Here is a 27,491-nt window from a genome sequence, read left to right on the forward strand (position 1 = left end):
CAGGCAACATATAGTTATAGATGTTAAATTATATGCCCCTGTACAGGTCAATATGTTTTAGGAACATCAAAAGTTCTTCTATGTTTGCTTCAGTTCCTATGAAGTGCGATAAATCATGAGAGATGTTCAATGTGGAGAGAGATTTGAAAGTGTTAGAGCGGATGGTTGAATGTAAGGGACAATCAACCAGAAAATGATGGACCGTAAATTGCATCTGACAGGATGAACACTGAGGTGCGTTTTCTCCCAATAGCAGGAAGAGATGTGTACGATGAGTGTGTCCAATTCTGAGTCGTGCCAATACCACTTCCTCTCTTCTGTTTGGTCAGAAGCTAGAGGGCCACAGCTTTGGATCTTGTTTTATCTGGTAAATTTTATTGTTGGTGTTACTTTTCCAGATCTGTGACCAGTTGTCGTAGCATGCTTTGTGAATGATAGGCTTATAGTCGCTGTAAGAAATCTGAGGATGTTGTGAGAGAGAGAGAGAGAGAGGGTTGAGGATGTTTAGTGGCAAAGTCAGCACTTTCATTTCTTGGAATGCCAGAATGACCAAGTATCCAGCAAAAACTGATTGGACATGTTGAAGGAGATTAACTGGGAATGAATGTATTTCAAGACTGGATGGGAAGATTAGAAATCCTTCCTTATGGCAGACACAGCACTGAGGAAGTCTGTGTAAATTATGGCAGGTGAGATGGATAGCTCAATAATTTTACCAAGTGCTAACTTGATAGCATATAATTCAGCAGTGAAGATGCTGCAGGCTAATGGTAGTGAGGCTGTAGCAGTAAATGAAGGAAAAACTGTAGCAGCACTTACTGTACTTGCAGTTTTCGATCCGTCAGTATAGATTTTACAGGCATGGGAGTTCAGAGTAGTGGGAGATGAGTGCAATTGCCTGATATTGCAAGGTGGTATGACACTTTTCCCCCACTGAAGAAAATGTACATCGTAAGATGCAGAAATGTATGTCCAAGGTGGAACAGGAGCAGCTGTATCCTAAAAGACATCACTTAAATCAATATTCCAATTCTGAACAAGCTCTTTAATTCTGAGTGAAGTAGGTCTATTTTCATTTGGTTTACTCTCATAGAACAAATCCCACCGAGTATTATAAAGATACTCCCAACTGGGGTGAGTTGGTATACTCTGGATTTTAGCAGCGTATTGGAGCAACAATGTTTTCCTACGAAGATATAATGGAGGATCATGCGCTTCAATATAAAGATTTTGGATTCGAGAAGTCCTGAAGGCACCCAACGCAGTCCTCAGAGCAAGTGCTGAATGATATTTAGACGTTGTAGTAGTGCTTCTAGCAGAGTCATATACTAGACAACCATAATCTAAGCACGAACGGATTAAAGTTCTGTAAAGATGAAGTAAAGTATATCGATCAGCTCCCCAAGACATGGACGAGACTGACCGAAGTATGTCCACATGCTTTAAACAAACATTTCTTAACTGAATGATGTGAGCTTGGAAATTAAGCTTGCTGTCTAATATCAGACCAAGAAATCTGACGTTAGCAGCAAGTGGGATTGGAATATTAGCATTAGCATTAGTAGAGGCATATGATGCAAGAAAGCAAGCTTATTCAGCATCAGCCAAAAAAAAAAAAAAAAAAAAACACACACCACTCCCATTTCACCCCTCCGTTTGCTCGAAATACCTGTCCAGTTGAGCCTTAAATTTGTTTAGGCTATCAACTTCAACAACAAGTGATGGAAGTCGGTTCCACCAACCAACCACCCGCTGGCCAAAGGCAAATTTCCGCACATCTATCCGACATCCGTCCTTCCTCAATTTGAATTTATGCCCTCTGAGCTGATTATTCTGAGCAAGATGAAGAATCCTACTGGCATTGAGCATGCTCAAACCATTCAAAGCCTTATACACCTCTATCAGATCACCTCGCCGGTGCCTAGTCTCCAGACTCTGTAATTTGCAAAACTTAAGCCTTTCTTCGTAAGAGCAACCCTTTGTTCCATTCACTAATCTTGTTGCCCTTCTCTGTACCCGTTCCAGCAGCTCTACATCCTTCTTGAAATGAGGCCTCCAGAACTGTATAAGTACTCAAGATGTGGCCTAACCATTGCCTTATACAAGGGAATAATCACCTCCTTATCCCTGCTAGAATTTGTTGATATGTAATTCAGTTACATATCAACAATACATATTGTTGTTATGTAATTCAGGATCAGGATGGTGAGCCCGACGCTTGCAAAAGTGGGTGGCAGTACATTTCTGATAGTCGATAACCATTCCTTAAAGTCCACAATTCAAATTTGGTTATGGCAAGTTGGAGTTGGTGTTCAATGGTATTGATACTTTGAGTCTGACAGGAAATGGTAAGGTCATCTGCATACATATAAGTTTTGACAGTTTTTGGTATATCATGTGTCATGGTGCTGACTCTAACTGCAAAAAGTGTTGAACTAAGTATCGATCCCTGCGGGACTCCTTCTTCCTGAATGTGAGAATCAGAGAGTATGTTTTTATACCGGACTTGAAAAGTGCGCAACTGCACGAAATTTTTAATTATTTCAGGCAAATGGCCCCTAAATCCCAGATGGTAAAGATCCACAAGAATACCATGACACCAGGTAGTGTCAAATGCCTTTTCAAGATCTAAGTTGACCATAACTAGATGTTGTTTTCTAACAAAGGCATTGCGGATATGAGATTCGGTTTTGATGAGCACATCTAGGGTTGATTATATTTTCGAAAGCCATACTGATGATCTGGAAAGAGATTCTGTGACTCCAGGATGTAGGTGAGCCTACTATGAACCATCCTTTCGAAAGTTTCACCCAAGCAGCTCGTGAGAGATATGGGTCTATAATTTTGAACCAGGGTAGGATCTTTTCCTCGTTTTGGTATGGCAATAATAGAAGAATGGCGCCAGGAAGAAGGATAAGCATTTTCATAGAAAATTCGATTGCAGAAGATCAACAAAGTAAGCAAGTCCTTTTCAGGTAAATGCTTCAGCATGATGTAAGGAATACCATCTGGGCCTGCGGCACTATTATGATTCTTTGAGTTCTATTAATGTAAAAGGCTTGTTGTATGGGAAAGAGCGGTGTGTGAAGAAGCTGATTTTATGCTGTTCTGCAGCTACTTTGATGTTTTGGAAGGTGGATGCATAGGAAGTAGAAGAAGAGATTGTGGCAAATGATTCTGCTAGTGCATTAGCAACTTCTTCAGGAGTAGACACATCTTTCCCTTTCCAATTAAGTATTGGAGAGGGCAGCCGAGCAAATTTGCCACTTAGGGCCTGTATCTTTCTCCAGATGAGCCAGGTGTCAGTGTCTTTGGTGATGGTTGAGGTAAAGGCAATCCACGACTCACGTTTTGCTATCCGTCTAATTTGCCTTGCTTTAGCTTCAAGCCTCTTATAAGTGATTAAGTTAGTTGTGGTAGGATACGTTCGGAAATTATTCCACGCACGGTTTTCTCTTTTTTTGCATGAAGGCAGTCTGTATTCCACCAGTGATTCCGGTGAATGCAATATGCCTCGGATTTTGGAATAGATCCATCGGATGCTGTCAGAATCTGATTGGTTATGTATGCAGTTACATCATTAATGGGTTGTTTTTGAACATAAAGTCTGTCTAGATATATTTGGGCAAAATAGTCATCCCAGTTTGCCTTTCTCAACTTCCAAGTGAATCATTGGTCTGGGACTTATAGTTATCCCTGTTTGTAATGTGCAAATAATCGAAAAATGATCCTATTAAAGAGATCGGTTAACACTAACCATGTCATGATTGGAAAAATTGACAGTGAGCAAATTGACAGGTCAATTACAGAAGTAGATCCTGTAGGTAGGTGGATGTATATATCATCATCATCAGCCATTTTCAATCCACTGCAGGATGAAGGCCTCTCCAGCAACTTTCCAGTTCCTTTTGTTTTGAGCACTGGCCATCCATTTACTCATGAAAAACTCATGAATTTCATCTATCCATCTCCGCCTTTGTCTTCCAGGTTTTCTTCTAGCTCCTCTTGGGTACCATTCTGTTATTTTCTTAGTCCATCCGTCATCATGTCTTTGAGCTATGTGTCCTGCCCAAGACCATTTTAGTTCTTTAGTTTTGATAAGAATGTCCTTTACTTGAGTTTGCTGCCTAATCCATGTGTTTCTCTTCTTATCTAACAACAGTCTGATTCCCAATATAATTCGTTCCATAATTTATTTGTCCTACCAAATTTAAAATATAGGTGCACATTGGTAAGTGACAAATTCCCTTCACGGCAGAAAATGCTAGGGGATCACCATAAAATCCGAATAAAAGAATGTCTAAAATATACAAGAAAGGTTAAATATACACGAAAATATGACATTTAAACTACATTACTCTTCACTACATTTCTGTCTAGAGTCCTGGCAATTGTAATACAAAAGTTCATCTTAACATCACATCCACTGATCAACTTGTGCAAGATATACATTATTCAATTGCGTACACACAGTTCTTGACAAAAATTCACACAACTACTAGGCAACAGTAGCCTCAGCGAGCCACATTGCGGTTTGTTTCCTATATTTTGGATCTTCTATGAGCCTTAGTAGGTCAATTCCGATATGTGTTAGGCACTGAATTGATTCTAACGCACTGGCGGGTATAAACCTGTCAGCCATCTTCAGTCTGTTGGTCTTCATTCTCAAGGATCTTGTGCCTCTTAATGCAGATGGCGGGATGTGCCACTCACAAAGCTGCCAGAAGCATGGTGATGATATCGTGCCAGTCATCATTTTAATTGTCGTTATTAATCGTTTCCAGGCAATGATGTCTGGTAAACGCTGCAGTTTAAGCTGTTCAGAGAGCTGCATGGTCCTTAACTGTTGCGGGAGATGGTGCTTATGGTTTGCCCACTTCAGCAGCCAGAATTCACTCGCATATATTCTCCTAATGTGGATAGGGGTGGCTGCGCCCACAATTCGACGCCATACAAAATGGCCGAATACACTGTGGTTCTTAAATATCGTGCGGTTGTTGCAGTCTGTTTCACGAGCAAGAGGTGCTGTTTTGTTGCCTAACGTAAGTAGTTCATTTTCTTTACAAGCAGGTCAATATGAGACTTGAACTAAGTTTCGTATCAAATGTTACTCCCAGATCTCTATGCGTCTCAACAACTGGGATAGGTTTGCCATTAAGTTTCGGGTGTACGAGCGTAGGCGATTTTTTGAGCGAGTATACCATGATTACAGTCTTCTGCGGATTTAGGGCCAAGCCAAATTTGTCTAAGTACACGAATAAGTTCAGAAGCTTATAATTAATCTGCTCACAATTAATCTGCCCTATTGTCCATGGACGGTTGGATGGGTGTTAGGATCTTAATATCGTCTGCATAAGTGCATACATCATCCCTACCGCTGCAGAACGGGATCATCATGGCGGTAAAGAGGAGTCCAGATAAAACTCCACCCTGTGGAACTCCTGCATGGAGTTGGCGTTGGAGGATTTGACTATCAGTGAGGTAATAAATGGACCGACAAGTAAGTAGGGCCTGTAGGAACTTCAGCAAATTTCCTTTTATTTGGAAGGCGTGTTGGAGCAGATGAAGTAAGGCATGTACATCCAGACTATCGAAGGCTGCTTTTATATTGGCATAAATTATTGCAATTTCCTTTCTGGCTTGGAAAGCATTTAGTATCGTGGCTTGAAATGTGAGGAGGTTAGTTATGGTTGATCTTGCAGTCATTGAATAATGAATTTGTTGAGGCTGCCCAGCCAGTATCTGATTCGACAACTTTGGCAACAGAGCTTTCTCCAGTACTTTTAACAGGGTAGATGCAGTAGATATTGGCCTATAGTGCTCCACAAGGTTAGGCTTTGTAATTTTCAGCATTGGAATTACAGCGCACTTATTCCAGTTCTCAGGGAAAACTCGGCAAGCAAGGATAAAGCTATAAATTGCTTGGAGTGGTTCAATTAGGTAAGGGCTGAGAAACTTTACCATGAAGTGGGGGACTCCATCAACTCCAGCTGTGTTAGTTGGCCTGAGGGAGTTAATACTCTGTATTAGTGCTTCTTTAGTGATAAGAACAGACTCCATCTCATTGTCAACTAATTGGTCCCACTCAAACTCCCTGACTTGAGACTCATGATATATGCTGGAGAATCTGCTGATGTGGTCCATCCACACTTCTTTGTCAAGCCCCTGATTTGTGTCACTTTTATGTTTGCAACGAGGTAGCTTTCCCCTGTCAAGTGTGTCTTTCATGTAGCGGTTGATTGCTCTAGATTTTTCCCTATTAAATATTGCTCTGGCCCTCGAGTAGTTAATTCTATCTTGTGTGTCATTAGACAGTTTCCATTTTCTGTGCAGAGTTTGCTTTAGTTTAAACAATGCAGTTAGGCTAGAGTTCCACCAGGTTTTAGATTTTGATGACATCCTTACTACTTTGGAAGCCGCAAATTCTGTAATAGAGTTGATCCAACTGGTTAAGAGAGTTGTTGCAAATAAGGTATCACATTTGAGTAGACATTCCCACGGGATACAGCTGGCAGCAAATAAGCATTTATTTGGGTCCAGAAAGGCTGGCGAAGTGACAAGCTGGCTCTTAATTTTTTCCTTGACATTGAAGTCCACATACGGTAGCATTATGAGCATTGCAATTGGGCTATGATCGGATGGAAAAAACGTTTCGGGGGGTACATCAATTATACATTTACCAGAAGACAGAATTAGGTCAAGTCTATTTTCACCTCTTGTAGGTTGGTCATTGATAAGAGAGATGGAACATGGCTGTAATTTATTTAACATGGTGTCCAGTAGGTTATTGAGCTGTGGTGGAAGGTTGAAATCTCCACATACTATATGGGTGGCTGACATGTAATTTGTTGAGAAGCCAGTCTACTACATTATTTATCATTTCTAGACTAGGGACAGGTGGAATGTAAACGACTGCTATATCTAAGAGTGCTGAGTGGACTTTTAGAGTGACAAGTAATGCCTCATAAAACTCTGAATCTGAGTAGGTGACCGAGATTATTTGAAGTGCTATGTCACGTACAAACAGGGCTACTCCTCCACCCCTCGCTACCGATCTCGATTTGAAGTATTTGAGTTGGTTGGTTTGTGTAGAGATATCTGGCCTTAGGACCTACCGCGTTATGGTTATTTAATGTGGGAAAAATGATATTATTCACACAGCAGTCACTCGATGCAGGTGTCAGACTTAACTTCTCCGTTCTATGACATGATCTACTAGAGACTCTTGATGTGGCTGGAGCCAGGTCTCTGTAAGACAGACAACATCAGCAGACCGTGATAAGAGCATTTGTTCCAATGTGTCCAACTTGTTTCGTATGCTCCTAACGTTCTGATAAAAAATTTTCCTTATGGATAATGGTTTTATCTGTGTCCTAGTAGATCTTCTACGGGGTATAGTCTTACTTTGTATCATGTGTCGGGTAGTGACTATTGTTACTGGGATATACATAGCGAGGTAGCTTTAATCTCGGCTGGCCGTTGTGATAAAAAGGTCTGATGAGAGCTCCCATTGGCCAGAAGGAAGCGGCGGCAACATTATTAATATCTTTTTCATCACACTCAATTTTGAAGGATGCATATGTGGCTGCCCTCTTCAGTAGGGCGACTCTTACAGTTATATTCATGAGTCTAGGCATTCAGACACAATTTGGTCTGGAGTAGTCTGAGGGTCGACTCGGGGAAACAAAGATTGCTTAAGATTGTTGGATGGGTCTTGTGACCATGGGTTTTATCTGAGAGGAGACTGATGTACCTGATAATCTACTGCAATTGTTATTGGTAGGGTATTGTGTACCAGCTGCCAAGATGGAGTTGTTTCAGCTGTACCCGCTACGACTAGATGTGTAGGAGGGGACGGGAGGTCTTTGAACAACTTTTCTTTTGAAGAAAGTTTCTGTTCCCATATAATTTGTTATTCAGTCTATTCGGCATAAAGCTACTGAGACAGTGTATAGCATTCTGGATTGGCGGGGAATCCGGCAGACTGGTATATGAAGTATTAGCTTCTTGATACGGCCACTCAGTAACTTCTTCATTAAGGCAATTTGCCACTGGATTATTTGTTGTGGATCTGTCGATGCATTTTCCCATATGAGTTAAGTGGTCTCTCTGAAACTCGGTTGGTTTGTGTAGAGATATCTGGCCTTAGGACCTACCGCGTTATGGTTATTTAATGTGGGAAAAATGATATTATTCACACAGCAGTCACTCGATGCAGGTGTCAGACTTAACTTCTCCGTTCTATGACATGAATTGCTTGTGCTAAGTTTATCCTCATGAGGTACTGAGAGATTAGAATGCTGCCAATTCTGAGTTTCAATTTCTAGCGAAGGATTTATAGCATTGATAACACTAGCTTCTGGAACTGATTGAACACAACTCATCATGTGTTGACGGTTTTGGGTGCTTTTAGTATCATGACCATTACGTGATCTCACCCTTGGTTGATATGATGTGTGTGAATTGATTCTGGGGGTATTTGCAATCGTACCCTGGTTGTCGTGATCTTCAGAGAGTTTTAATAATTTGGCTTTGACTAGAGACATTAGTTGACTGTCTAGAGTGTTGATTATTAGATGCCTTATTTCGTTCGCGATGAGTTCTAGTTTTTGGTCGTCTAGACGGAGGAATGTAGTATTATCTGGTTGTTGGTACTCAGCTTTTTCTTTGGTTCCTAGGCAAGGTTCCGCAGCCAATTTGATACTTCACATGGGGCGTCTAGACTCACGCTGTGATTTATTCGGTTGTATTCATTTAAATTTACACTTAAAATAGTATTTCCACTGTTAGAAGCAGTATCAGTCAGGTGGGAGATCCAGAGTTTAGTAAATTTAGATCATTGTTATTCAAAAACTCCTCAATCAATTTGCCTCTTGCTTCCATTGTAGTGGATCCTCACAATGAATGGTGGCCATTAAAATCACCGAAAAGGCAATTTGCTGTTGGGAGTTGTGTGAGGAGATTGTCCAGTTCTGAATGAGGAAACGGCACAGATGGTGGAATGTAAATAGAAACAAGGGTAACTGAATTGCCAACTTCAATATGAGCTGCCATGGCTTCTAGGGAGGTTTCTAAACTGGATGAGCCTCGATGGAGTACTGGAATTAATAAGAATAGCTACTCCTCCACGTGCAAGAGATTCTGATATTCTATCTTGTCTGTACATGACATAATTTGAAAATTTTGGCAAGCTCTACGGTGACAGGAATGTTTCCTGTAGGCATACGTATATGCATACGAGATTAAATTGCATGAGTAAATCCTTCAAGTCATCTGAATGGCTTCTTAGTCCTCTGCAGTTCCATTGTATGATGTTTTGCATTATTTGGGTTTAGTTGAGGAAGATTCATTTGACTGGTTTTTTTGTACGGGGAATTTCTTCCAGTCTTTTTTTGGAAATGTGGGGCATCCAGAATCCATTGTGTCATTGGCATGAAGTTCCAAGATGGGTTCCTCATAACCTTGGTAGTAGTAGTAGTGGCATGTGATGCAAGAAAGCAAGTATATGAGCTTATGCAGCATCAGTCAAAAAAAAAAAATAAAAAATAATCACACCATTACTCCCAAATGCCTGTTAGGTTGACAGGTTAAATTTATTTAACCTATCAACTTCCACAACGACAGATGGAAGTTTGTTCCAGCAATTAACCACCAGCTGGCTAAAGGCAAATTTCTGCACATCTATTCTACATCTGTCTTTTCTTAATTTGAATTTATGCCCCCTTAGGTTCGTAATCTGAACAAGTGGAAGGATCCCATTAGGATTCAGCGTGCTCAACCCATTCAAGGCCTTATACACCTCAATCAGATCACCGCGCAGGTGCCTAGTCTCCAGCCACTGCAATTTGCAGAACTTAAGCCTCTCTTGGTAAAAGGTAAAAGATGTAAATCTACATCCTTCCTAAAATGTACGCAGTACTCAAGGCGTGGCCTGACCATTGCCTTAAACAGAGGGACAATCACCTCCTTTTCCCTGCTAGCAAAATTCCTATATATCATTGACAACACCCCATGACCTGCCCTGGCAGCTTGTCTGCATTGATCAGAAAACTTCATATCTGACTGCACAATTACTCCCAGGTCTTTTTCATTTTCTACCACCTTAAGTGTAGTACCACACAGTTGGTATGTTTCTCTGGGGTTACTTCTATCCATATGCAGTACTTTGCATTTGTCAAGGTTAAACTTCAGTTGCCACTTCTTAGCCCATCTGCCCAAATTATCTAGATCCTGTTGCAGTAGCACACTGCCATTACTGTCATTAACAACCCTTCCAACCTTTGTATCATCTGCAAACTTCGACACTAAGCCTGATATACCTTCATCAATATCACTGATAAATATACAAAACAACAGAGGACCCAACACCTAACTCTGTGGGACTCCACTAATAACATTAGTCCATGAAGAGCAGCACCCACTGATTACCACCCTCTGTCTTCTTCCACTCAACCATCCTTTTATCCATTTTAGGAACTTACCCTTAATACCATTCTGCTCCAATTTGTACAATAGTCTTCCATGCGCAACAGTGTCAAAAGCTTTCCTGAAATCCAAATATATGATATCAAAATTATTTTTTGCATCCAGTTCCTTTGTAACACATCATAATATCCTATCAAATTTGTCAGACAAGACTTTCCCTCAACAAACCCATGCAGTCTGAATTATTGCTACAGCCTTGTCTAGATGATTCTGCAAGACATCTTTAACCAGTGACTCCATTATTTTACCCGGAACAGAAGTTACACTAACTGGTCTGTAATTACTCGTGTCATCCTTCGATCCCCCAATTCACAAAGGGAACCTCCCCTTTGTGCCAATTCACAAAGGGGAGGTCCCCTTTGTGCCAATACATTTGCACATCTCCATTCCGTGGGGACCTCCCCTGAGTCCAAGGATGCTCTCATAATTATGGCTAACTGTTTGCTTACTTCCTTTGCGGCCTCCTTCAATATAACGGGATAGATCCCACGACCCCGGGTGCCTTTCTTATGTTTAACTTCAACAATTTCTCCTCCACTTTGCTCTCAGTTATTACAAAATCATTAAGCACCCTGCTACAATTTGATAACCTTCTGCCTCATGACTCGACACTGCACTGTCCAGCTATGTCGACTGGCTTCACTTCCTTGGATTTTATGTATTTCTTAACTAATAGCATAACCCCTCCTCCCTTCCTATCCTGTCTATAGACATTGTACTCCCCCAATTCCAGTTCTGCATTCCTTATATCTGTGTGACACCACATCTCTGAAATCCCAACAATATCTGCCTTTGATGTTTTGAGCAATACCTCAAATTCATCAAATTTACTTACTAAACTCCTAGCATTGGTGTACACGCAAGTATACATGCACCTGTTCTTTTTCTTAGCTACCCTAACACAACCCATGTGTTTACTTGTACCCCAATGATTCCCAGCAGTCTCCGAAATATCCTGCATCTTATTTTCCAGGCTGCTGCTCATTCCAATAGAAGCAGTGCAAGAATCTCTTTCACCTCTGCCAGTGGCAACAGTTAATCTATTAGTCCTTGTATCCCCCCAATCTAGCAGTTTTCCAACCCTCCTAACACTGCCTCGATAGCATCAGCAAACATTCTTGCACCCTTTCTATTTAAGTGTATCCCATCCTTGTAGAAGCAGTCTCTCCTGTTAACAAGTACAGACCAGGCTGAAAAAAATTCTACCCCCTTGAGCCATGAACAATCTTTCCAGGGCCTTGCACAATCTTTCCATTTCTTACAGATTGCATCAGATAAGACTGACACGTGTAGGTGATGACATAACATTGCACTGGCTGTTACTTTCAGCTATATAAGCATGCCCTGCGAGAGTTTCAGTCATTCCTTGCTTGTGTCAGGATGTAGTAGCAGTAGTAGTAGTAGTGGCATGTGATGCAAGAAAGCAAGTGTATGAGTTTATGCAGCATCAGCCAAAAAAAAAAAAAAATCACACCATTCCCTCCAAATGCCTGTCTAGTTCCTCCTTAAATTTATTCAACCTATCAACTTCCACAACGACAGATGAAAGTTTGTTCCAGCAATTACCCACCCACTGGCTAAAGGCAAATTTCCGCACATCTATTCTACATCTGTCTTTTCTTAATTTGAATTTATGCCCCCTTAGGTTCGTAATCTGAACAAGTGGAAGGATCCCATCAGAATTCAGCGTGCTCAACCCATTCAAGGCCTTATCGAGTTACGTGCAGTTGATGCCATGAAGAAAGAGTGCTATTGTTGCTTTACGTTGTTGTTGTTGTTTGGTTTTTAGGAGAATTAGCAACTGAGGCCATATTGCTCTGGGGATATGCGGTGGTCATTCCCTGACCTTTCCGCATCCTCCATGTTTGGTGGTCACGGGCTCGAACCCCGGTCTGATCAAGAAGCGTGTGCTACGCACTGCTGCTCCTGCCCACCTGGCTAGGGAGGCGCCCCGTTGCTTTACGTGAGGAAGAATGTTCCTTTTGTTATACTGTTTCTAGAGTGCCTTGTAATCGGTCAACAGTGAGTAGATTTTTTTTTCCAAACACAAGAATACTGGTTCTGCTGATAGGAAAAAAGAAACCGGAAGCAAACGAGTCTTTACGCCAAAACAGGACTGTGTTTTGAAGTGCATATGCCTTAAGAACTGTAAAGCTTCTTCGTCTGAGCTGAAAAGAGAATGGGAAGAACATACAGGAGTAGCAAGTCTTGATGCTAAGTTGCTGAATCTTGATGCTAAGAAAGCTCCAGGTCCTGATGGTATTTCTCCACTTGTTCTCAAAACCTGTGCTCTTGAACTTACTCCTATTCTTTGCTGCCTTTTTTCACTTTCTTATTCCAAAGGTGTTTTTCCTTCTGCTTGGAAATTTGCTCATATCCAGCCAGTTCCTAAAAAGGGTGACAAATCCCTCCCATCCAATTATCGTCCCATTGCAATTACTTCTACTCTTTCTAAAGTAATGGAGAAATCAATTAACCGCCAACTCTTAAACTACCTAGAAACCTTCCGTCTGATCAACGATCACCAGTATGGATTCCGTCAGTGTCGATCCACTGGAGATATTCTGGCTTATGTTACCCATTTATGGACTAATTCAATGGAAAGGTTCGGTGAAACACAAGTAGTTGCTCTTGACATCTCAAAGGCTTTTGATCGTGTTTGGCATAAAGGTCTTCTAAACAAGCTTCCATCTTATGGTTTGCCAACTGTTTTTAGTAATTGGTTATCCAGTTTTCTCTCTGATTGCTCACTGAGGGTGATGGTAGATGGCTCTCTGTCTTCTAACTTCTCCACTAATGCAGGTGTCCCCCAAGGTTCAGTTCTTTCCCCCACTCTTTTCCTCTTGTATATCAATGACCTTCTTCCATTGACTGGAAATCCTATCCGTAGTTTTGCTGATGATAGCACATTGCATTCAACTTTCCATTTTGAGAAACCTTGTCCTGCTCAATCAGCTTCAACTTCTCGAAAATCTGCTACCAATTCCTTAAATTCCGATCTTCAGGTAATTCTCCAGTGGGGCAAAGACAACTTAGTTGATTTCAACCCTTCTAAAACTCAGTCTTGTCTTATATCTCGCAAAAAGGATTCTTCTACTCCTATGCTTATCTTTAGTGACACTCCAATTTCTAGGCAAAATGATATATCTCCTTTGGGGATTACCCTGACTTCTAATCTCTCTTGGCACAAGCACATTACAAATATTGCTTCCTCTGCATCTAAAAAACTTGGTTTTCTCTTTCGCTCTCGGCGTTACTTTTCTTACAAACAGCTTCTCACTCTGTATAAATCGCAAATTCGGCCTGCCATGGAATATTGTTCCCATATCTGGGGTGGTGCCCCCAAAACCTGTCTCCGGCTTCTTGATTCCATTCAGAAGAGGGCAGTTAGGTTAATTAATGATTCATCTCTAACAGAGTCTCTCCACTCGCTTTCTCATAGACGCACTGTTTCTGTTAAATGCCTCTTCTACAGATACTTCCATGGGCACTGTTCTTCTGAATTGGCTTCTATAATTCCTGTTCTCTCTTTCAAAACAGTCCGAACACGTGCCGCCACCAGCCAACATCCATTTACTGTCCAACTTCAAACCCACAGAACCAACTTTTCATCTTCCTCATTTATTCATTCAACTGCCGTTTTCTGGAACAACCTTCCTTCATACGTATTTCCTGAAAATTACAATCTACAGAAGTTCAAGTCCAATGTCAACAAATATCTTCTTTCGTCTTCTTAATCTCAAACCCAAGCACGGTACTAAGTACTATAGGTTCTAATACCTCTCGTGTTTGGGGTTTTCATAAAAAAAAAAAAAAAAAAAAAAAAAAAAAAGTGCAGTAACAGCCAGAAGAAGCCTCTTCAAAAATGGACTTGTAGCATGTCATCCTAAGAAGAAGCCCCTCCTCGCACAAAAAATGAAAAAGGCCCGATTCATTTGGTGTAAGGAGCATGTAAAATGGACCCTCGAGCAGTGAAGTTGGTTATTTTCTCGGATTAGAAGAAATTCAACCTGCATGGCTCTGATGGGAGACAAATGATTCACTGTAGACGTGGTGAAGAAAACGATTCAGATTGTATGGTGTCTACAGTGAAATTCCCTACTAGTCAAATGACATGGGGGTGCATTTGGAGTAGGATACCCGCAGTTTATAAAAGGTTCCGTAAATGCCAATGGATACTTGGCTATATTGGAAGGCAAATTGCTACCAACCATTAGAGACCATTTCAACCTGCCAAGTAACTGCATCTTTCGGGATGACTCTGCTCCTTGTTATCAGGCGAAAAGTGTAAGTAGGCACTTCTGTAGCTACTTCAGCTACATTTCTGCATTAGAGGTTCGACAGTAATGTGTTTACATTTGTTACAGGTGAAAAAATGGTTGGAAGGACGGTCTATTACAACTGTTAGTTGGCCAGGAAACAGCATGGACTTGAATCCTATAGAGAACTGTTGGCATTGTGTGGAATCTGTAGTTGCCAGAAAGAAACCAAAGACCCTTTGCGAACTTCAGGAAGCCATAATTCGTGTTTGGAACTACGAATTATCAGTTGATTATCTTCAGAAATTGATCTTGCCTTGACAGTGTGCTGCTGTCTTCAGGGCCAGAGGTGGTTCAACTAAATGTTAGTTTGCACCTAGTGAACTTTTCATTTTGTTTTCAATTTAAAATGATAAACTGAAGCAAATTGAGTACTTCTAATAACATTTCAGCCGTAACTGTCACATTTACTAAAACAGTTTTTCATGGTTGCAAATGTTCATTTTGGAATATTTTGAGAGTACCTGTCAAATATTACTTAGCTTTGCCTTAACTATTAATAAATATCTTTTGTTTATATTACCATCACAAAATAGGGTTAGAAATGTGAAATTCCTAGGTGATGCACTTTCTTTGAACACCAGTGTATACAGTGGATTCTGGTTATTTGGGACACATTGGGACTAGTGTATTTTGGCCCAATTAATTGGCTGCCCTAATTATGCAAAGTTTCATGTAAATAGTTAAAAATACAGTGAAACCCCGCTTTACGATTGGTTCACTGTACAATCAAATCATGTTATGATGAACTTTGTATTAACTACATAATAAAATAATGTTCACTATACGATATGTAGTAAGTGTCGGTCACAATTGTGAAATGAATTTTAATTCTTTTAAAAATAAATTCTAATAAGCGAAAATAGGAAGAATATTATCCATAGGTTTTAAAAGTAAAGATATATTAAACACAAATTTACACTTTATTACCTTAGCGATTAACAAAATTAAATGATATGTGAAAATTGGAAGAATATTTTCCACATGCCAGCAAAATAAAAATAAATTTACACTTATGTACACAGCTTAATTAATACTGTAATATGTACATACAAACTAATTAATACTTCTGTTTACTGACTTTTTTGGGTTGTAATTTAAACAGTAAAAAAGATAAGCAATCAATAACAAAGAACATGGCATGCACATGCAAGTGAGATATGTAGTTACAAGTTTACAAAGCTTAAAAAATAGGAATAAAGATTCTGAAAATTTATTTATGTTCTTTTTATGATTGAAGATTTCAGTGAAGGGGAAACACATTTCACCATAACAAGTAAAAACCTACAGAATTTTGATTGATTGATTGATTGATTAATTTAAGAATTCTTGGCGCAAGAGCTACTGCAGCTAAAATGCACCTGTAAGATTTTATACAACTGTTTTGTGCTAATTCATATTTTGCTGCTAATAGTTTCCAAGAGTCACAGAATGACTATAGCTTGCTTCAGAGATAATATTTAGTTTTATATTTGATTATAGTGATTTATTTTCTTGAGGAACTGAAAAACATCTGCTATATTTTTCCTATCTTCCAGTACGGTTTTGAGAGTGAGGGAGTGATGTTTGCTTAACTCTTTGAAGCAGTTTTGGCACTCATCTGCAAAAGCTGAACAAGTAATCAGTACATGTTCTACTGTTTGTTGTGATAGGACATGGGGGGGGGATCCTCTCCTCACAAAAGATAAGAGTGGCTGAAATGCGCATGTCCTATTCTTAACCTTGAAAGTATCACTTCGTCGTATCTATTTTTCTGTATGCTGGATTTCATGGTTGGAGTAATCTTTTAATCTGATGCAATTTGTTAGTGGTTAGTACTTGCCATTGCTGTTGCCAGTGATGTATCCCACTGTGATGAATAACTTGTTTGTAGTCTGAAAAAGGAATATATTTTGATGCAGAAATGTTGTCGTTGGCTTCTTTGGCAGACCTGTCTGTTTGTTCATTACCATATATTCCGACATGACTTGGGATCCAACAAAATCTAATGTTACGACGTTATTCAAGGAGTTTTGACATTCTGTATTGATGCTGTTGTAGTGGATGTTTGTTAGAATTTATATTTTGTATCGCCATCATGGAACTGCGGGATTCAGTGAAAATGATGATGTTTTGGAAACTTGAATGGTCGATTTGGTTTAATGCTAACATAATGGCTTGCAGTTTTGCAGTAAAAATGCTGCAGTCTTTTGGGAGTTTTTGGGCCAATGTGATGTCAGAAAAGTAAACTGCCACTCCCACATGAGAATCAGTTTTGGATCCATCTGTACATAGAAAGCAATGATTTGAAAATTGTGCCTTATAAGCAGCATGCAGCTGTTGATGGTTTATATGAGAAAGGGTTTGTTTGCTCCAAAGGTGGAAGGAGAAGTTGCATAAAGACTGTCTGATTATCCATAGTGGTGTAGACTGCTTCGTCAGCGGAGTTATATTATTCAGGTTAAGCTCTCTACTGAGAAGAAGTTTTTTTAAACTCACGGTCGCAACGTTATTGATTCTTTGTTGTTGTTGATAATGTTGTTCCCATTCAGATGCAAAAAGAGTTTTCTGTAGGGGGTGACCTGGTAAGGATTTTATTTTAACTGCATAATTAACTGCATTGGTCGTCGCGCAACACACCGGCAACCCCCAAGGCAGAATGCGCTGGTCCCAAAGGAACTAGTAGTTGTTGGTGACTCTATTGTCAGGGAAACGGGGAACATGCTTTGTAAAAAGGATAGGTGGAACAGGACCAGGGTTATGTCTGCCAGGGGCAAAGGTTGATGACGTTGTAGAGCAGATATCATCTTTTAAGGGCACAAAAGGTGATATAGTTGTACACGTTGGCACTAATGATATCAAGAGTAGGAGACCGGCAGAATTTCTTAAAAAGTACAGGTCACTGTTGAAAAAAAGCCGTGAAATAGGGTTGAATTTGAAAGTGTCTGCAATTCTGCCCAGACACAATAGGAAGGAGTATACGATTAGAGCCTTGTCGATCAATTCGGCCCTGAAAAGACTGTGCAAGGCTCAAGGGGTAGAATTTTTTTCAGCCTGGACTGTACTTGTTAACAGGAGAGATTGCTTCTACAGGGATGGGATACACTTAAATAGAAAGGGTGCAAGAACATTTGCTGATGCTATCGAGGCAGTGTTAGGTGGGTCGGAAAACTGCTAGCTTGGGGGGGGGGAGACAAAGACGAATAGATTAACAGTAGCCACTGGCAGAGGTGAAAGAGATTCTTGCACTGCTTCTATTGGAATGAGCAGAAGCCTGAAAAACAAGATGCAGGATATTTCAGAGACTGCTGGGAGTCATTGCGGTACAAGTAAACACATGGGTTGTGTTAGGGTAGCTAAGAATAGAAATAGGTGCATGTATAGTTGCGTGTACACCAATGCTAGGAGTTTAGTAAATAAATTTGATGAATTTGAGGTATTGCTCAAAACATCAAAGGCAGATATTGTTGGGATATCAGAGACGTGGTGTCACACAGATATAAGGAATGCAGAACTGGAATTTGGGAAGTACAACGTCTACAGAAAGGATAGACTGGATAGGAAGGGAGGAGGGGTTATGCTATTAGTTAAGAAATACATAAAATCCAAGGAAGTGAAGCCAGTGGACATCGCTGGACAGTGCAGTGTCGAGTCAGTTTGGTGTGACATAAGCATTGGGAGATCAAAATTGAGAGTAGGAGTGTGCTATAGGCCTAACGACTCTGATGAGTATAACAAGAAACTGTACAGGGAAATAGAGTGGGGCAGTAAATCAGAGAGTCTTATAATGGGGGATTTTAATTTCCCAGATATTGACTGGAATTTGGGGGCTGGTCACTCGCACACTAGCAAGGCTTTTGTGGATTTATTGGATGATTGTTTTCTAAATCAGCATGTTCAGGAGGCAACTAGACGGAGTAATACTCTTGATTTGATTATCAGTAGTGATTCTTCATGCATTAAGAATCTGCAGATAAATGAACCACTAGGTGGCAGTGATCACAGTGTGCTGAAGTGGGATTTACTCAGAGAGGTAACTACCGTTAGGGGTAAAGGGACGGGTTATTGCTTTCGTAAAGGCGACTATGATGGACTGAGACAGTATTTAAATTCTATACAGTGGGACCAACTGATGATGTTACCAACAGCAAATGCAAAATGGGAAGCATTCAAAGAACTTATCTTGGAAGCTACTAGGCTTTACATACAACTAAGAAATATTGTTCAAGGTTTTGGCCTAAATGGATGTCAGATGAACTGATGAGGCATATGGCAGAGAAGAAACATGCATGGGATACATACAAATTAACACATGATAGATACAAGTTGATCTGTAACCAAGTTACAGAGGAGGAGGTTAGGCAGGCGAAGGCAGATTACGAGAAATCTTTGGCAAGGGATGCAAAGAAAAACAGCAAAGAGTTCTTTACTTATGTAAACTCTAGAAGGAAGGGAATGAATCAGATTGGTCCACTTGATATCGATGAGTCAACTGTTGATGATCCTGCTCAGGTAGCTAACAAACTAAATGAATATTTTGCATAGACATTCACACATGAGGAGTTATTTAGCGAGGGGAAAGCCAGAGGTGTATTCAACTCTAGCAGTAAGCTAGAGACTCTCGTAATAACTGAGAGTAAAGTGGAGGAGAAATTGTTGAAGATAAACACAAGAAAGGCACCCGGGGTGGATGGGATCTATCCAGTTATATTAAAGGAGGCAGCAAAGGAAGTAAGCAATCCGTTAGCCATAATTATGAGAGCTTCCTTGGACTCAGGGGAGGTACCCACAGACTGGAGATGTGCAAATGTAACCCCAATTCACAAAGGAGGATCAAAGGCTGACACAAGTAATTATAGACCTGTGAGTTTAACTTCTGTTCCAGGAAAATTAATGGAGGCACTAGTTAAAGAAGCACTGCAGGATCATTTAGACAAGACTTCAGCTATAGCTCGGACACAGCATGGTTTTGTTAAGGGGAAGTCATGCCTGACCAATTTTATTGGATACTATGATGCAGTCACAAAGGAACTGGATGCAGGGTATAACTTTGATATTATATACTTGGATTTTAGAAAGGCTTTTGATACTGTTGCACATGGAAGACTTCTGCACAAATTGGAGCAGTGTGGCATTGGAGGCAAATTGCTGCTGTGGATAAAGGGGTGGCCGAGGGGGAGAAGACAGAGTGTAGTAATCAATGGACACTGCTCGTCGTGGACTAATGTTATTAGTGGAGTCCCTCAGGGCTCAGTGTTGGGTCCGTTATTGTTTTCTGTATTCATAAATGATATTGATGAGGGTATATCAAGCTTAATTTCGAAGTTTGCAGACAATACAAAGGTAGGCAGGGTTGTCAAGGACACTACTGACACTATGCTGCTGCAACAGGATCTGGAAAGGTTGAGCAGATGGGCTTAGAGGTGGCAAATGAAGTTTAACATTGACAAATGTAAAGTACTACACATGGGAAACAGCAACCCCAGAGCAACATATCAACTCTGTGGTACTACACTGACAGTGGTAGAGAATGAAAGGGACCTGGGGGTGGTTGTGCAGGCAGATATGAAGTTCTCTGAGCAGTGCAGATGGGCTGCAAGAGTAGCTCATGGTGTATTGTCAATGATATATAGGAATTTTTCTAGCAGGGATAAGGAGGTGATTATTCCCTTGTATAAGGCAATGGTCAGGCGCCACACCTAGAGTACTGTATACAGGTCTGGAGGCCTCATTTCAAGAAGGATGTAGAGCTGCTGGAACGAGTACAGAGAACGGCAACAAGATTAGTGAATGGAACAAAGGGGTGCTCTTACGAAGAAAGGCTTAAGTTTTGCAAATTACAGTGTCTGGAGACTAGGCACCAGCGAGGTGATCTGATAGAGGTGTATAAGGCCTTGGATGGTTTGAGCATGCTCAATGCTGATGGGATTCTTCCTCTCGCTCAGAATAATCACCTGAGAGGGCATAAATTCAAATTGAGGAAAGACAGATGTAGGATAGACGTGCGTAAATTTGCCTTTAGCCAGAAGGCTCAGCTGGACAGCTATTTTGAACGAACAGAGGGGTGAAGTGGTTTTTTTTTTTTTTTTTTTTTTTTTGGCTGATGCTGCATAAGCTTGCTTTCTTGCATCAAATGCCTCTACTAATGCTAATGCTAATAAGAAAGTATTTGCTTTTTGTTTTCCGATTTGTAGAGAAGGTTCTTGGGCTTCAGTGTGCAGGCTCTGCACGGGTGAGGTGCGGAAAGTTCCAAGGGCTAAACGGAGTGCTCAGTGATGTACTGGGTCGAGCCATCTCAGGGCTCTAGGTCTTGCTGAGTCACAGACTGGGGCACCATAGTCTAGCTTAGACCGAATAAGAATCACCATAGTTAGGTGCATTATGGCCTTTGCTGCTCTTGCGCCATAAAGCCTACAAACAAACCGAATGAGAAGGTGATATAAATGTAGTAGGATTGTCTGTCTGTTTCCCAGGATATAGCGGATAGGACCTTCAAGATATTAATTTTCTTCAGACAGTGGACTCTTATGTGACTGATATGCTCTAAAAAAGTTAATTTTTTTGTAAAAAACAAGTCCTAAGAAGTGGACACTATTTTTAACTGGGATGATCTGTTCTTTCAGGCCTGAGTTCGGGATCAGAGTGGAGATTCCTTTTTCTGCAGAAATGTATACATGCAGTCTTTTGTACAGAAATTCTATATCCATTTCTTTCTGTCCATTTTATGACTCTGTTTATGGCTACTTGTAATTGTTGTTCTATTGTCCTCATATGCTGCGCTTGATAAGAAATACTGAAATCATCAGCATAAACAGTTGTAAAGATATTTTTTGGGATTTGTTCTATTGTGTTGAAGTGGACTGCAAAAAGTGTGGCACTTAGTACAGATCCTTGAGAGACCCCTTCTTCTTGAATATATATATTGGAAAGTGTATTGTTCATTCGAACTTGACAGGTCCGATTCTAAAGGAAATTGTATATGTAGAGGGGTAAATGTCCTCTAAGGCCAAGTTGATGTAACCTAATAAGTATACCATAGCCCACGTGGTATCATATATGCCTTCTCAATATCAAAATTAACCATGACTTGGTGTTGTTTCCTTAGAAAAACATTTCTTACTTGATTTTCCAGTTGTATAAGTACATCTAAGGTACAGCTATTTTTTCTTAAGCCATATTGTTCTGGGTTGAGGAGATCATTATTTTCTAGATACCACGTTAGTCTATTGTTGACCATTTTCTCTTAAGATCTTGCCTAAGCAGCTAGTAAAAGCTTTGGGACGATAGTTCTGTGGGTCTGATAGATCTTTTTACTGTTTTGGGAAAGCTAGTATTATTGCGTGGTTCCATTTGTTTGGGAAAGAATTTTCAAGGTATATTTTGTTGTATAGATCTAACAGGACTAATTGGGATTGTTCATCTAATTGTTGTATCATTTCATAATGTATTTCATCATGACCGACTGCGCATTGTTTCGTCTGTAGCAGAGTTTGTTTTAGTTCTGCTACTGTGAGTGGCAAGTTGTATTGTTCGCACTGATTGCTAAAAAAGTTTAGTTTTATTTTTTCGGCCTCATTCTTGTATTTTTTAAAAGCAGTCGAGTGTGCACAATTAGCAGATGTATTCGAAAAATTTTCACCAAACACATTGACTATATCTAAGGTATTTGCAACCAACTGTTCCTTCCAATTTAGCAATGGAGAGGGGTTTATATGAGAATTGTTTGTCATCCTTCTAATCTTTTTCCAGATAAGTGTAGCTGGTGTGGAAATGGTTATAGTGGATGCAAATTTCATCCAAGCAGCTTTTTTGTTTAATTTTTGCACTTTCCTGACCTTAGCTCTGGCTCTATTTCTCTCTTTTTTTAGCTTCCTGGCACTCTTTGTTCCACCCTGGTTTTGGATATATTCTAATGTTAGAAGATGTTTTAGGTATTGTCATTTTTAGGTATTTTCCGCAGCTTGAAGAATATTATCAGTAACATAGGCCACTGATGTTTGTATTGATTCTCATTTAATAATGTTGCAGTCTAATTTGGCTAGTGACCTGAATGTTTCCCAATCTGCATCATATATTTTCCATCTGGGGTGCCTACTGGCTTGGCATGCCGTTTTCTTCATGATTTTCAAAATTATGGGGTAGTGGTCGCTGTTCAATGGAGTCTCGTGCACGCTCCATTGTGTCATCGGGAACAGATTGATAAGCCTATTGCAGAACTGCTTTTTGATGGAGGTGGAAATATGTGTGTGTGCGCCATCATTTAAAATCATTAGGTTGTTCTTAACAACTAATTTTTCAATTTGCTTTCCCTTCTGGTCTATTTTGGCATCACCCCATAGTGGGTGATGTCCATTTAGATCACCTAAAATGCAGAATGGAGGTGGTAGTTGAGTGATCAGCTCTTTGAAATCTTTAAATCGGAAGTCTTGATTAGGGGGTAGAAATATTGAAGCTATGGTAATATTGAAGCCTATTGCTAGATGGGCTATGACTGCTTCTAATGGTGTGTTCAATGGTATTGTTTGGGAAGGTACATATCTGTTAACTAATACTGCGACTCCTCCTTGTGTTGTTCCATTCGTTATGCGATCCTTTCTATATGTGGTATAATTTTTGATTACCTCATCAACCATCATTAATGTTTGAGCGAAAACCTTGACAGTTCTACTGGATAATCATATCTGTCAATTTGGGGTTGGATGATCACTTGGATTGCTTCCTTGGCGCTGTTTTCACTTTGTCTACCTTGGTTTTGTCTTTCTTTGAAAAATATGGTCTACCCGTATCCATTTCTTCTTCAGCAAAAATTTCGTGAACTGGTTCCTATCCTGTGTCCATTTGTTCGGCCATCTTTTTTCCTGTACTACCTATCCTTTCTTTGTTTACTTTTCTTCTTACATTTTCTGAATTATCTGGTGAGAAAGATAAAGGAGTATTGATAATTTTTCTTGTTGTTTTTGTGATGGAGATGGTTAGTAAAACTTATGAATCCATTCTGAGATGGATTCTCCTGGGGGAATTGTAACATCCGTTTGTGTGCCACAACATTTTGAATTACGTCAATTCATTTCCGGAGTCTTTTTGATTGTGGTAATCTGTGCGTAAGACGGTTTGTTTGCTATGTTTATTGAAACTGCCTTTTTAGCTTCTTAATATGAAACTCCATTTTCTGCTTTGTATTTTTGTATTCTTTTTTTCATTCTTCCAAATTTCACACTCTCCTGAGTATGAAGTATGTTCCCCTTTACAATTTACACATTTATGGTTTCCAGCTATGCAAACAGAAGTGGCATGTTCTTGAGAACCACAGTTTGCAAATGTTAATTTTCCTCTACATACTATACTGTCTGCAAGTGACCGAACTACTGACAGTTGAAACAACGGAGAAGATTCGGGATATACGGTCTTATACTGCAGTGTAGATATCCTGCTTTTACTGATCTGGGTGGTTTCGATGTGTTGAAAGTGAGTATCAGATTCTTGGTGGGGGTGATTATCACTTATTTTTTAATTGTAATTCTTTTAACACCGATGACACCTTGTTCTTGAAGCTCCATTTGAATTTCCTCTTCAGGCACATTTAGAAGGTCCCATTCCGTATTTAATACATTACATTAAATACTCTTTTGAGTATTTAATGTAATGTGTGGGGATACTGTTACTGGTATTCCTGCAAAGGTTGTCATTTGTAATAATCTTTTGGAGTGTTTAGTATTGGCTGTTTCTACCAAAATATCGCCTTATTTTAGTCTTTTAACTTGTTTTGGTGGGCCAACATAACTCTCAAGTCTTTTGTATGAGAAAGGGTGACAATTGGCCTATTGCTTTCTCAGTATTTGAATGTATAATAATATATGTTGAAGAATTTAAAGCTTTAACATCAGTTTTTAATCTCTCTCTGTGGAGACAGAGTTATTTCTATCACCTTTTCTGGCGCCTCCGTAGCCAGGTGGACAGTGCGTAGCACACGCTACGCACTGTCCACCTGGCGTAGCACACGCTTCTTGATTAGACCAGGGTTCGAGCCCGTGCCCACCAAATACGGAGGATGCGGAAAGGTCAGAGAATGACCACCGCATATCTCCGGAGCAATATGGCCTTAGTTGCTAATGCTCCTAAAAACCAAATAACAAACAAACTATCACCTTTTCTGGTTGCCTTAGAGGTATCTCCGAAAGAACTTGATACCTCATATCTTGGATCAGTTCTATTCGGGTCCACTGAACCAGTGAATTCCTGGGTATTGGAGTCAGTTCGCTCCATTTCACCCTGGAAGGGAGAGCTTTTCCCTTCCAGGTTACTGGCCTTGCCACGTGGAGGGAGGCGTCTCCGTAGCCAGGTGGGAAGGAGCAGCAGTGCGTAGCACACGCTTCTTGATTAAACCGGGGTTCGAGCCCGTCACCACCAAATATGGAGGATGCGGAAAAGTCAGAGAATGACCACCGCATATCCCGGAGCAATATGGCCTTAGTTGCTAATGCTCCTAAAAAAACCAAATAACAACGACAACAACGTGGAGGCAGGAGCAGTGCCACCCTGTGACCAAGCACTAGGAGGTTAGTAATTAAGATATAACAAGAAAATAAAAGGGAAAGAGAAGGTTGCTTTCCTTCTTAGTCTAGTAAAGCTTCTTTCTTTACTATAGATTATTCAGTTTTGAATTTATAAATGCTTTAAATAAGGAAACAATTTCTACTTCAAGAAAGAGTGCTAATTCAGAGCAAAGTCACTTGATCACAGAATCGCTTGGCACCTGGGCCCCAGAATTTCAGTATTATCAGTATAAGTACTATTTCAAATGCAATAAGATCGAGTTTGCTACCTGTTATAATAGATTGCACTAACAGAAAAGACAATAAACCAGACATTGCAAATTGTGTTTATTGTTTAATGCAGTGTTTCTCAACCTTTCATTGTTTTGGTGCACTTTTAAAGATTATTTTAGTATTTTAGTTTTTAGTAAATTTGGAAAATCATGCAAGGAACATGAGGCGGCATCGCTTCTCTTTAATGACGCTCGGGTCAAACGGCACCAGGGATTTCCCCCATCTCCACGTAGTATACATTGTCATGTGATACAGTACACTGTAAAAGCCAGAGATTTAAAAGTATATGGATATTGTGATGTGTAATGTTTTGTACCGTTGCTCATCTGGCCTTTTAGCCATTGGGCCAGGTGTGGGCAACGGTGGGATCCATCGTTGCCCACACCATAATGTCCAATTGCCACACGGCAATTGGACATTATACGTGCTTTATATATTATAGTTTGACTGTTTAAACTACTTCAGTTTTCTGGTATTTATTTTCTATATAGGTACTTACCTAATTTCACCTTGCACTTGCTGTATAGCCAGACATGGAATACGGGTGGAAACTACCCACACTTAGAAATGTCAATACAAAAAATATTTAACCTACTGCTTTATATTTGCAGCTTGTGCAAGATAAGCAAGTATTTGAGAACAATTACAATTACAATAAGAATAATAGCTTACAAACCACTTGAATATATATATATATACACAATATATAAATATATATATATATATATATATATATATTGTGTTTTTAAATTATTATTGTAAATGTCTAAATGATTATTTTCAATTTATCACTTGCCACGTTAATGCTATTGCCGTGTGGCAATTGGACATTATATGTGCTTGATATATTATAGTTTGATTGTTTAAACTACTTCAATTTTCTGGTATTTATTTTCTATATAAGTATTAAGGTGTATACGGAACAGGAGATTCAGTTAGAATGTGTAGGTCTAACCTATTCCTGGGGGGTCTGTAATGGTATTAAAGATATAACTAATACTTAATGAAGTTAAAGTTATAATTATAATTATTTTAACAATCTTTAAATAGCATTAATTAATCATCAAATCAATATCAACTAAACATTCCTTTACCTGGTCATCTACCCGCTACTTCATCGGGGGCTTTGAGTGGATCGATAGCCAGATAGCCGTTTCTGTTAACTCCTTATCAGTTTCGCCATTGTATTGAGATTATTTTTGCTCTTATAAATTATTTAGTTAATTGAATATGGATAGATATAATTTAATTTGTTATATCAGTTAATTTTAATTTTTAGAGAAACTTTAATCTTAGCATCGTAATCAGCAAACTGGTGGAGGAGAAACAAAGCCCAACGGGTGATTATCGGAATAAGGGAGAAGAGTTATACTTACAGTATCTGTCTGGTGGTGGTCTGTCGGAAAAAGAGGGGTTAGTCCCGTTCTCTGTTTGTTATATAACAGGGTTGGTTTTGAGTGCGCAGCCGCACCTATTGTTAATTGATACTGCGGCAGGGCGATGCAATTTGTAAGTCATGAGATTAGAGGGCTGATTTCTACGTAGGCCAGGGGTGGGGGGCTGAGTCTGGGGGGAATACTTCCGATTTATTAGAAAACTATGTGGTAAAAATAACATATACACGAATTGGTTGTTTGTTATTTACATGTGTTGTCTATTGTTATTTACATGAGTTAGTTGTTGCTATTTACATGAATTAGTATTTGCTATCCCTTTGGACTGGGCTGGTATAGCTTTTCTAAGGCATAACAGCCCGTATTGTCCTAGGGGATAGCTATTTACATATATACAGCCTCCTGTCAAGTGAATGTTTACCTTGCGTCGTTCATCTTAGTTACATTCTTTTGTATGGTGTTATATTTCCATTTTGGATTTTTAATTT

At 39.7% G+C, this 27,491-nt stretch overlaps 1 protein-coding gene across 3 annotated transcripts in view; it reads right to left on the reverse strand.

Annotated features, from left to right (window-relative positions):
- Window positions 1-27,491, reverse strand: part of Ent2 (Equilibrative nucleoside transporter 2) — a 500,966-nt gene that overhangs the window by 19,370 nt on the left and 454,105 nt on the right. The window lies entirely within an intron of this gene.

The sequence above is a fragment of the Mastigoproctus giganteus genome, chromosome 11 (assembly GCF_048544385.1).
Source record: "Mastigoproctus giganteus isolate SK-2022 chromosome 11, ASM4854438v1, whole genome shotgun sequence".
In the NCBI taxonomy this organism is placed as follows: domain Eukaryota; kingdom Metazoa; phylum Arthropoda; class Arachnida; order Uropygi; family Thelyphonidae; genus Mastigoproctus; species Mastigoproctus giganteus.